We start from the raw sequence: 10,965 nt of genomic DNA on the forward strand, positions 1-10,965 counted from the left end.
CAGGAGTTGTATGCTTTATTTGTCTAAGTGCAATGTATGGGGTTCCCAGTGCCCTGTGTAACAGAGAGCCTGGGGCTCCTTGTTACTTTAAGATAAAAGCAGCTCTGCCAGGGAGCACTGTAGGCTTGGCAGGGTGCAGGAGCTGCAGGTTGCTGGGGTAACAGGCTAATGGAGCAATTGGCAGGCACCTGTAGGTGGTTACCTGACCGGATGTAGGCAGGGCCTTGAGAACATATAAGCCCAAGGCTGGGGCTGACAAGGAAGTCTTTCCCTGGCAAGGCTCAAGGGACAAAGCTCCTGCCTAGGAGAGCCACTTGGTTATGTTGGGCTGGCCACTGCTGACTGCAGGAACAGTGAGATTCAGGGAGCTCACAACGTGCCCAGGGTGGGAGGTAGGCTGTATTAGGGAGTGAAGGTTTACACTCCAAAATGAACAGAGGGCTGTTATCCCTTTATGTTTATGTTGTAGCCCAGGAGCTTATGATTATGTTGTGTTTACACCAGTGGTTTGGCTTGGGACTGAAGGAGTGGTATACGGGGGTCCCATTATTGCCCATGGGACATGTAGTAGTCTTGAGCCCTGCCAGGGGTGTCTGAACTATTGTTGAACCCAGAGAGGGGCACAGCCATGCAGGGCCCAGAGGCCCAGTGACCAGAAGAGATAGATTGAAGCTAGTGTCTCAGAGCCAGGTCCAATACACTGGATCCATGCTAGAAGGCTTAGCTAGATTAAAGGGGTATAGGCTGAGGAGGCTGAATCACTAACAAAGGGAAAAACATTACAGTAACACCTGTGAGGCATGGAGCATGATATAGGGGAGGATTTGGAGCCATGGACTACAGAGGCCCAGCAGGGTGCCTGAGGACCCGTGGGGTGCTGGGGAACCCTAGTGGGCATTCAGTGGAATTAGGGCCATGCAAAGGCCTGTGACCAGCCTCCCTATTACTATACCATCAAGGCATGTCAGGTGAGATAAGAAAGTGCTCTAGGGGCAGAGCAGGCTCGGTCACAGAGCCACCAGAAGGTGTCACAGCCACCCCCATACTACGACGTGTTACACCCCAGCATAGAGACAGTAAATTCAGATAAGGATCTGATGGTGCTTATTGAAACTAGGAATCTAGTTCCAATGATCCAAGTCTTCTACAGATGTTGATTTGTTTCTCCAATCAAATGCAGGAAGAGAAGCAATACTGTTTGATTTAGGGCCCTTCTACATCTACGGGTAAAGGCACAATGGGATCTAATGCGTGAACCACACACTCGTGCCTCCTGCTGTTTCAAACATGCATGGCCAGAGGTGCAATTGTGGGATTATGCATTAGCTCCCATCATGCCTTATTGTTGGTGCAGAGGAACCCCAGGGTCATGATCCTGGGCTCCCCCTGCATCAGCTCCTATGGCTGCAAGCCCAGCAGCTGTCATGGCTCACAGCAAGGGTAGCCCCAGGAACACTGCCCCCACTGTGAACCTTGTCTATGGGGTAGTATGGAGAATGTTTCTGTGGCTGTAAGCCCTGAACCTCATGAGGTTTGCAGTGGCAGCAGCTTTGTCCCTGCTGCCATCACTGTGAGCCCCAAAGCCAATGAGGGTCATAGCAGGGGCAGCACCAGAAACACTGCCACTGATGTGAGCCTTGTCACCTGAGGAGGTGGTAGTGGGTGGTGTACCCCTTTGATTGGGAGCCCCTCAGTTAATGGGGTCCTAGGCATGAGGGAGTACTTGCCCACATGTTCAATTAATGGTGTGATTAGAACAAGCTATGAAGATACTACATGTTTTTTGTGGAATAGCTTTATAGCTTATTGCTTGTTTTATCACACCACTAATTGGTTGAACATGTAGCTCGGTCACAACTTGAGGCATGGTTAACTGGTTAATCATGCCTTAAGTGTAATGTACAGTCACATTAGGCACTTGCCTTAGTCACTCGCAATGAGTCAAAGTATCTCCACTGTGAAACAGTTGTTCTTTATTGATCTGGAAAAATAGGTGTTCTCTCTTACTGTTATTTTAAAATATAATTTGCAATTATTTGAAGAATGTAAATGTTAATTTAGTTGACTGAATTATGGGGCTAGACTGTTCCTCTTTTAGGAATGTTCAGACAGTTGACAGGTACTTGTCAAAATGTTTGGAAATCTCTGTAAGATTTAGTATAAAAATTGTTGAAAATATTCAGAGGAAATTGTGATCTGCTGGAGGATCTTCCACAAGAACCAAGAATTTAGAGAGTTAGTGATGCTGACTTTAGGAATGTCCATGAAGGTATGTAAACTTTGCCAAATCCTGGGAAGCATTTTCCCAGGTCCTTGTCTGCAGGTGGATACCTAGTTGTTTTTTATTACTGATCCAAATATACAACAGATATTTGCCCTTATTACCCTGATTCAGCTATTTTGGCTAGTAAGTGATGGATGCAGTGCAGGCTCTGCCTGTACTCCCTTCTTTCCTGTTCCACAGAAAAGGTAGAGTATCTCTACTTCTCCTAAGTGCATCTCTTAAGCTAGACTGATGAAGTCCTGGCTCCACATACATCATTGGGTGTTCTGTAACTGACTTCAGTGAACTAGGATTTGTCCCTGGACATCCAAATCACCCACATAAGGGTGTAGTGAGGGTCCCTGCTGAAACAGTCCCCAGCCCTGAAACAGTATCAATTCAGGGAATTAATTATTCACTCAGTATGGCATGCAACAAATGACCCATTAATTGGAAGCACTGGGACAAAATACAATTACCTTAAAAGGTGGCTTGAGCTTGAAAAAGTGCCTTGGCCAAATAGTGGAAGTAGGGAGTGCTCAGGGTCACGAGATGTAAACTAAATTGTACCTCTGTTTAGAACAAAAGTGAGTATTTGTACAGTTGCATCTCTCTCTCCTGTTTTTTACATGCTCAGAAAAAATCCTTAGGATTGCGTGCATTGAATATATAACTAAATTACACGTTCCCTATATGTAAGTTTTACTAATGTAGCAGTGCCTCATCAGCCAGATGCCTCTGACGATGCAGCACACAATTAAGGCTAAACTCTATAACTAAAAAGGCATAAAACCATGGAGGCATTATTGCACTATCAAAACAACATAGTCTTTGCAAATACATGTAGCTGTAAAAAGGGGATTTAAGACAACAGGGGACTAAATGGAAGTCAGAGACATTTTGGCATTCTTATTGATTTTTAGGCTGGTTGTGTGAGCTGGAAAGAAGTGAAGGAAAATTTCTGTTTGCTGTTATGGCCTGTCAGTCTCAGGGGCTTGCAAAACTGTTAAAGAAAATCTGTTAAATGGTGAGGAGGAGAGACTATAGCGAGACCTAATGAATGTGGGTAGAGTTTTTGAGTGGTTGGTTTGTTTTTTATCTGGCATGTCCTGAGTGTAACCTGGGATGAACTGTATACATTTTCTACTCTTGGGTAAATGAAGCTCTACAAAAGAAGGAATGGGACAAGACAATTACTGTTCATTACTATTACAGTTTCTGAACTGTTACACTGCTGCACTTTCAAGTGCTTATGTTAAGGAGATTACATTTTACCATATATATGCCCTGGCATGGGCTATTGTAATGGTTGCCAAAACTTGTCAGTTAGCAATATAGGAAAACTCACTATCATGTTGAAGTCATCTACCAACCTCAGCAAACCTACTTAGTGTTAACATACTGACATTGCAAAATATAATTGAAGGAGAAAAAAACTCAATTAAAAAAAACCCTTTTACTTTGAGTTTTTCTTTTTCTCTTTCTCTTTCATGTCTTCCTTTTCAGTATCTTTTTAATGCTACAGATTATTACACTTCCAAAGGTAATATATTAAAAGCAGCAAGACATCTAGGAAATGCAATGTGTTGTGAAAGCCAAAGCAAATATAAATTATTATTTGAGGAGGCAATGATCTGAGCTGTTTTCTTTCTGCTTCACAATAAATTCTTTATTTTTACTACCAATTCCACATTTCAAGGATAAGCACTTTCTTTAAGGCACTACCCTGCCAACACTTTCAGTAAGGAAGCAAATTCAGTAAACTGAAGTATGCAGCAACTAAAATGGTCTTGGAAGTCTGAATTATCATCTACTATATTTGAATCCAAATTGACCTATTTAGATAATAATCCTAATCTAATCTAATCCTAATATAATTACACTGTGGTGTAATGATTTCTTTAAAATGAATTTAAGCACCTAACTCCAGGCACTCATTTTTGAACATCATAGGTAAAATGATATTTAATATGATTTATTGTGCATTTAAATTACTATTTATTGAAAGTAATTTTTGTTCTTAGCATTTTGTAAGTAAGAGAAGAATAGTAAGTAGTTGGTAGCATTCCTATTACTGAGGTTGCCTTATACTTCCTATTATAAAATTGTGCTTTCGGTTGCTTATAACTCTCCCAATTCATACACAGAACTGAGTAAGCAGGGACAAAATTAAGAGGCAGATTCAGATGTGGAATTGGGGTGATGGTAGTAATGGCTGGATAAGGAACTGGGAGAGAAAGGAGGTGGTATGAAAAGGAAACTGGGACGGACTCTGTTGTTACCCACGCATTCAGATGAAGTACTTTTGTTAATTTTGTATTCCCCCAGGGGGTGCATGCTTGGGCCTCTCTAGCCTTGTTTGATCTCTCTGATTGCCCCTTGAGGCATATCCAGGGGTGGCACCTTGAGTAGCAGGGAAGCCATGACTCCTACCCATGCTGAGATGCTAGCTTTTCATTCCCTGACCCTCCCTAGATTTTCATTGTCCTGCCTCAAGGAGCTTCCCTCCAGTTCAGTTCCCAAGATAAACTTTACCTCTTAGAATCATAGAAAATTAGAGTTAGAAGAGACCTTAGGAGGTCATCTAGTCCAACCCCCTCCTCAAAGCAGGACCATTCCCAACTAGATTATTCCATCCAGAGCTTTGTTAAGCCTGGCCTTAACCTCCAAGGGTGGAGATTCCATCACCTCTCTAGGTAACCTTCTCCAGTGTTTCACAACCCTCCTAGTGAAAGTTTTTCCTACCATCCAACTTAAACCTCCGCTCTGCAACTTGAGACCATTGCTCTTTATTCCATCATCTGTCACCATTGAGAAGTCTTTTTTTTTTTAAATGTTTCGTAGCTTTTAGGATCAGAAGGGACCTGAACAGATCATCAAGTCTGATCCCCTACCCTGGGCAGGAATGAGTGCTGGGATAATAATACCCCAGCCAGATATCTATCAAAAATCCTCTTGAAGACCCCCAAGGTAGGGGAGAGCACTACCTCCCTTGGGAGCCCATTCCAGAGCTTGGCAGCCCTAACTGTAAAGTAATACCTCCTGATATCAAGCCTGAACCTACTTTCAATCAATGGCCATTATTCCTTGTTATCCCAGGTGGTGTCCGAGGGAACAGAGCCTCACCTATTTTCTGCTGGTCCCCCCTGGTGAGTTTATAGACAGCCACCAGATCCCCTCTCAGTCTAGCTCCATCCTCTTTGGAACCACCCTTCAGGTAGTTAAAGGCTTCTATCAAGTCCCCTCTGTCTTCTCTTCTCCAAACTAAATAAACCCAGTTCTCTCCGTCTCTCCTTAGAAGTTATGTGCTCCAACCTTTGAATCATTTTGGCTGCTCTCTGCTGGACTCTCTCCAACTTGTCCACATCCTTTCTACTTTGGGGGTCCCAAAACTGGACACAGTACTCTGACCAGAGATGCCTTCTGGGTGTTGCCTGGAATCCCACCTTTGTTAAAATGTCAACAAAGCTATTCAAGTCTCTGTTGATGCTGAAGATCTATCTTGTCTTGTCCTGAACATGGGCAGTATTGGCACTTAATAGAGCCCCTTACGCTTCAATCACCATACACAAGATAATAAGGGAAACGGATGCAAACAACATTGCAACACACTCATTTAAAACAGAAATAGTACAATAAAACCCATTAGAGTTACATGATTGCTTACTATTTTTTCCAAAGACCTCTGCCTCATTTAGAATGAACCCATAAAAATGTGTTCATGTAACTTAAAACTATATCATAATGCATTTGGTGGAATAAGAATGCATGGGTTTCAAGTTGTAATGAACACAAAGTTTTCTAAATTTTCCATAAAAACAAAAGTTTTGATTTTTGTATGTTTCTTGATATATGCAGCTGTTATTGCTGACACAGTCTAATAAGTAGTCTATTTTTACTTTATTTTAAAAATCTTGTAGTATAGTTGCTGTTTAATGAACAGTAAAGCATTTTAGCTTGAGATCCTGTTTGTGATGCAGAATGTTTCTTGTTTACGTGGTACTGAAGTGGCACAACATTATCATAAAATTTGAAGCAAACTTTCAGAACTGTGAAAGTACAAAAATTCTTACATTGAAACCTTTTTTCCTATAGAAGCCAACATGTTTCTGAAATGTTTTGATTTCCACAAAACTAATATTTTTTTTTAATTTTGAAGAAAAAGCAGAAATTTTGGACTGTATCAGACACCCAGTGAGAGCTCTACCAGATACTGTTGTGATGAATGCAGTTTGAATATTTTCCCCAGTAGATTGTTCTGAGTTTATACAGTATCCACAAATCTAGGCTGTTATCCTAGCCACAGCTGAAGTTAATGGGAGGCTTACCAAGAACACCAGTGGAAGAGCAATATCGTAGAACAAAGCATATCATTCAATAAACTGACTCTAAAACAAGTTTGAGGTGGTTACTATGACTGACATGGCAGTCTGATCAGATCAAGAAGTGTTTGGATTTTAGAAAAGGGTTCTAGAAGAAGGAAAAGGATCCTCAAATTTAAAATATTTTAAGGCATAACTTATTTCTTAACATTCTTTATACCCTTCAGGTTAATTGGGTCAAAGAAGTGTAAGCTTTTATAGGTGACAGAAAAGGAAAAGGTTGGGGTTATCAGCTCCTCTGGCCTTGCCAGCTGCCAAATTCACCCTGCATTGAACTAGGAAAGAATGCTGGTCATGTTAACTGTCATAAACTGTCAATAGTTGGTTGTGGCAGGCTACTGATTATTAAGGGTTTCCCTAAGATTGTTTGTCTGTCCCATTGCTCCCCATTTTATTATTGCTTGTGAGTGTGGAAGTTTTTTCACATTGGACCACCCAGGTAGCACGGATTTCTGGGTTGGGGTTAAAATAGGAAATACATGTAAAGCCTCTATGTGACAGGGCAACAAATTTGACCTCATCACACCACTCCAGGGGAGCAACAGGAAACAGAACTTACCTTGGTAATGAGCCTGGGGAGGGAAGAACAATATGACAAGGAGAGAACAGGCATAGCTAAACTCTCACAATAGTGCACTGGCTGGGAATTTGAAATAAGCTGTAAAATTATGAGGACTCATCCTTAATCTAAGGAGACAGTAATGGAGAGTGCTACAACACATGTGGGGATGGCCACTCTGAAAGATGGGCAGCAAACCCACTGAGTGGTGGTGCAGATAATGCAAGCTCAACAGGTACAGCTGGAGGAATTAGTATGAGTAAGAAGCCAGGAGGCTGAAGCAGAATGGCAGTTTAGTCTACAAGAGCTCAGTGAGAAGATAGAGGTTCAACAAGCACCCATATTAGGGGCCTCAGAGAAATTCAAAATTCCTAAAATTACAGGACAGGATGACATAGAAGCCTTCCTCAAAGTTTTTGAAAGAACTGCTATTGCAGCTGGATGGGATCCAACCTGGTGGGCCTCTTTGTTAGGCCCTCTACTGAAAGGCAGTCTCAAGCAGCTTACAGGGCACTTTCTTGAGCAGAGGCCAACACTTATACAATGGTGACGAAAGCTACTTTGTATTGACTAGAAATATCCCCTGAACTCTACAGGCAACAATTCTGCACCCCTAAGAAACAAGAAGAGAAGCAGCTCAGGATACTGGCTCAGATTTTGAGAGAGACAGTAGAACATTGGATCCAACCTAATGGGAAAACCATGTGGGATGTTATCGAGATATTCACTCTTGAGCAGTTCCCTGAAGACCTTGACTAACAGACCCAGAGTTAGGTCAAGTGACATCAACCCCGCGATATGGAACGAGCCTTGCAACTTGCAGAAGCTTTCACAACCACTAAGAAACTTGGAACAAAGGGAAAGGACTCTAAAACAGGAGTTATGGTAAAGAAAATGGAAAAAGTATTCCAACCAGGGAAGCTACCAACAGAACGTGGAATAATACGCTTTAGGTGTGGTGGATCCGGTCACATTGCCCAGCAGATCTCTAAAAGGCTGGGGGATTGGTGACCCTGGGAAAGAGAGTCCAAAATAGAGACAGGGAAAGGTCCAGAACTGGATCACAAAGAACAAATGGATTGTAGCTTTGGACAGATTAACAGAACAAGTGGGGTACCAAAACCCATAGTGCAAGTCCAGGTCAGTTCAGTGATTATCCAGGCCTTCTGGATTCAGGTTGTGCACAGATAATGATACAAGAAGGAGTAATTGACCACTGCATTGGCTACAAACCAGGCCTGTGCAAAGCAGCAAGTATTCAATTTGGATTTGGCTGATTTGGAGGGACAGTGAGTTGATTCAGTAATTCAAATCACTTGTCCCGATTCAATTAGGCCAAGTTAGATTTGGAGATTTGGCCATAGACTATAATGGGGAATCACTGAAACACCTATAACTTTGTCATTTGCTTGAAAATTTGGATGAAAAGAGCAGAGATGGTAGCCCTTTCTGAGGGCATGAAGTCTGCCAAGTTTTAAGGAGATAAGTGTGGCAGTTTATGTGAAACTGCACCTTAAACTGTTGAAAGCAAAACTCATATCACTTGTGTGTGTTAAGGCAGAGGAGGATGAATGCAGCAGGGATGGTAGCCCCCCATGTGGGCATGAAGCCTGCCAGGTTTCAGGCAGAGTGGTGCAGGGGTTTCTGTGAAAGTGCACCTCAAGGTTTTGAAAGCAAATTAAAAAAGCAAATAGGTGTGGAGTGAGGAGGGTGGCACTCGCTCTATCTGCACATGGAGTTTGGGGAACCCCAGCAGCGGGAGGTTCACCTTCAGGAACACTAATTGCTCCACCAAACCAAGATCCAAGGAGGTGCAGTGGGGTGTCACTACATCCCCAGCAATCCTGGACACCCTATCAGTTGGAACACTGGTTGGTGGACAAGAAAGGTGTTTTGGGGCAACCGTGGCCAGACCCTGCAACACCTGGCTGTGGATTGCCCAATAGGCCAAGGGGTCACGGTGCAGCAGCTCCATGTCCTTGGCAAGATAGGTAGCCACTGAGGACTCTACGCTACCTGCCGGATGGTGAGGTCTGGTGCTTCTGGACCCCAACACTGAAGCCATGCCCTTGGTCCAGATTGGCAGAGGCTGTGGTGGAGGAGATTGGCTCATGGTTGCAGTGCTGGCATAGGAATGTGGATTCCCCTCTTCCCCATCCCCCCGCCTCTACCCTTCTGCCTCCCTGACTCTGTTCACTAGCACCTCCATCCAGTGATAGAGGGTTCTGCTGTTGCAGACACTCCCCTTCACCCTCAGGTCACACATGCCTGCCAGCATATGGACCTCAATGGTTCCGGCCATTTTTTTGATGCCTTCCTTCAGCTGCTTCACCATTGCCTGCACCTCTGGTGAAAGTGTCTTGCTCCAGCCAGGAACATTGATACCCTGGGACTTCTCCATTTCCTTCTCAAGCTCTTTCACTATGGGGATCAGCTGGCTAATGAGGGCATCGCTAGTACTGAGGCTCTGGGTGGCCCCTTGATGCTCCAGTGGAAGTAGCCTGCCACCTTCCTGCATTTTGAAATAAGCTGGCTGGTAGAGATGGTGCTGTCACTGGGAGCTCTGTCCCCCTCCAAGGCATCACTGACTATAAGGTGGAACTTGTGTGCCACACAGGAGATGCCAACAAAGTTGGCATTATGCACTGCCTTGACCATATTAGCTCTATTGGCATTGACTATGAACCCGCAGGTGAGCTTTCCCTGCCCAATGAGCCACACCTGCACCATGTGGTTCATGGACATCATTATCTCCCTTGCTATGTGGGACCCATCCATCACCTCTGCTTGAAGGAGAGCCCACGAATGCCCTGACTGGTTGGACCATTGCCCTCTGAGGGAGAGGTAGGCATTATCTCCATCCTGGCTGCTCCAGAGGTCCGAGGTGAAGTGCAAGGCTACCTGTGGACCTGCCTTTCACAGCTTCTCCCTCAAGTGCTCTCTGTATGCCTTATACAGGGGTAGCATCACCATCCTGCTAAAAGTGGTGTGTATGGGCACTCAGTACACTGGGGCCATGAGTACCATGAGCTGCCTGAACCCTGGCCACTCAACAAAGGAAAACTGCTGGCCATCCAGAACAAGAATCTTTGCATGCCCCCCTTTGTCTCTGCCTTTCCCCCACTGGTCCAGGGTGGCCTGCCTCTGCTTTGGGGGGACGGGGGCTTTGCAGCAAGAGGGGGACTTCTTGGTCATGCTCCCACTGGTGCCAGGATTTGGAGGAACAAGGGCAAGGGGATGCTGCCTCCTGAGATGCAGTAGCATTGCCGTGGTGGTGAAGTGTTTCATGTTCTTGCCCTGGCTGATCTGCCCTTGGCAGTGCTATCAGGTAGCATACCTGGGATCACCTACCAACTCAAAATGATCCCACACTAGACTACCCACCCACTTCTTGGTTGAGAGTGGGGAACCTGCCTTATCCCCCTCCCCACCAGGCAGAGGCAGAACAGGAGGAGCTGATCCATGTGCCCCCACAACCTCCTGAAGTGCCTTCCAGAGATGGAGACCTACATCTAGGGAAACCTTGAAGGATGTGGAGCACAAACTCAGATCCCCCCTCCTTCCTCAGAATTTCCTATGCTATGGCCCTGAGCTCCTCTACTTTCAGATCCATTTCCTCTTCTGGCATGGAAGGCTCATGCTGGGAACTGAAATTGGGGTGGAGAATGTCATGCTGCTGCTGGTTAGTGGTGTTAGTGGTGGTGGTGCAGGTGCAGGTACTGCTAGCACCTCCTTGCTCTCACTAGCAGCAGAAGACTCAT

The sequence above is a fragment of the Gavialis gangeticus genome, unplaced genomic scaffold (assembly GCF_001723915.1).
Source record: "Gavialis gangeticus isolate Ggan-Ray unplaced genomic scaffold, GavGan_comp1, whole genome shotgun sequence".
Lineage (NCBI taxonomy): Eukaryota > Metazoa > Chordata > Crocodylia > Gavialidae > Gavialis > Gavialis gangeticus.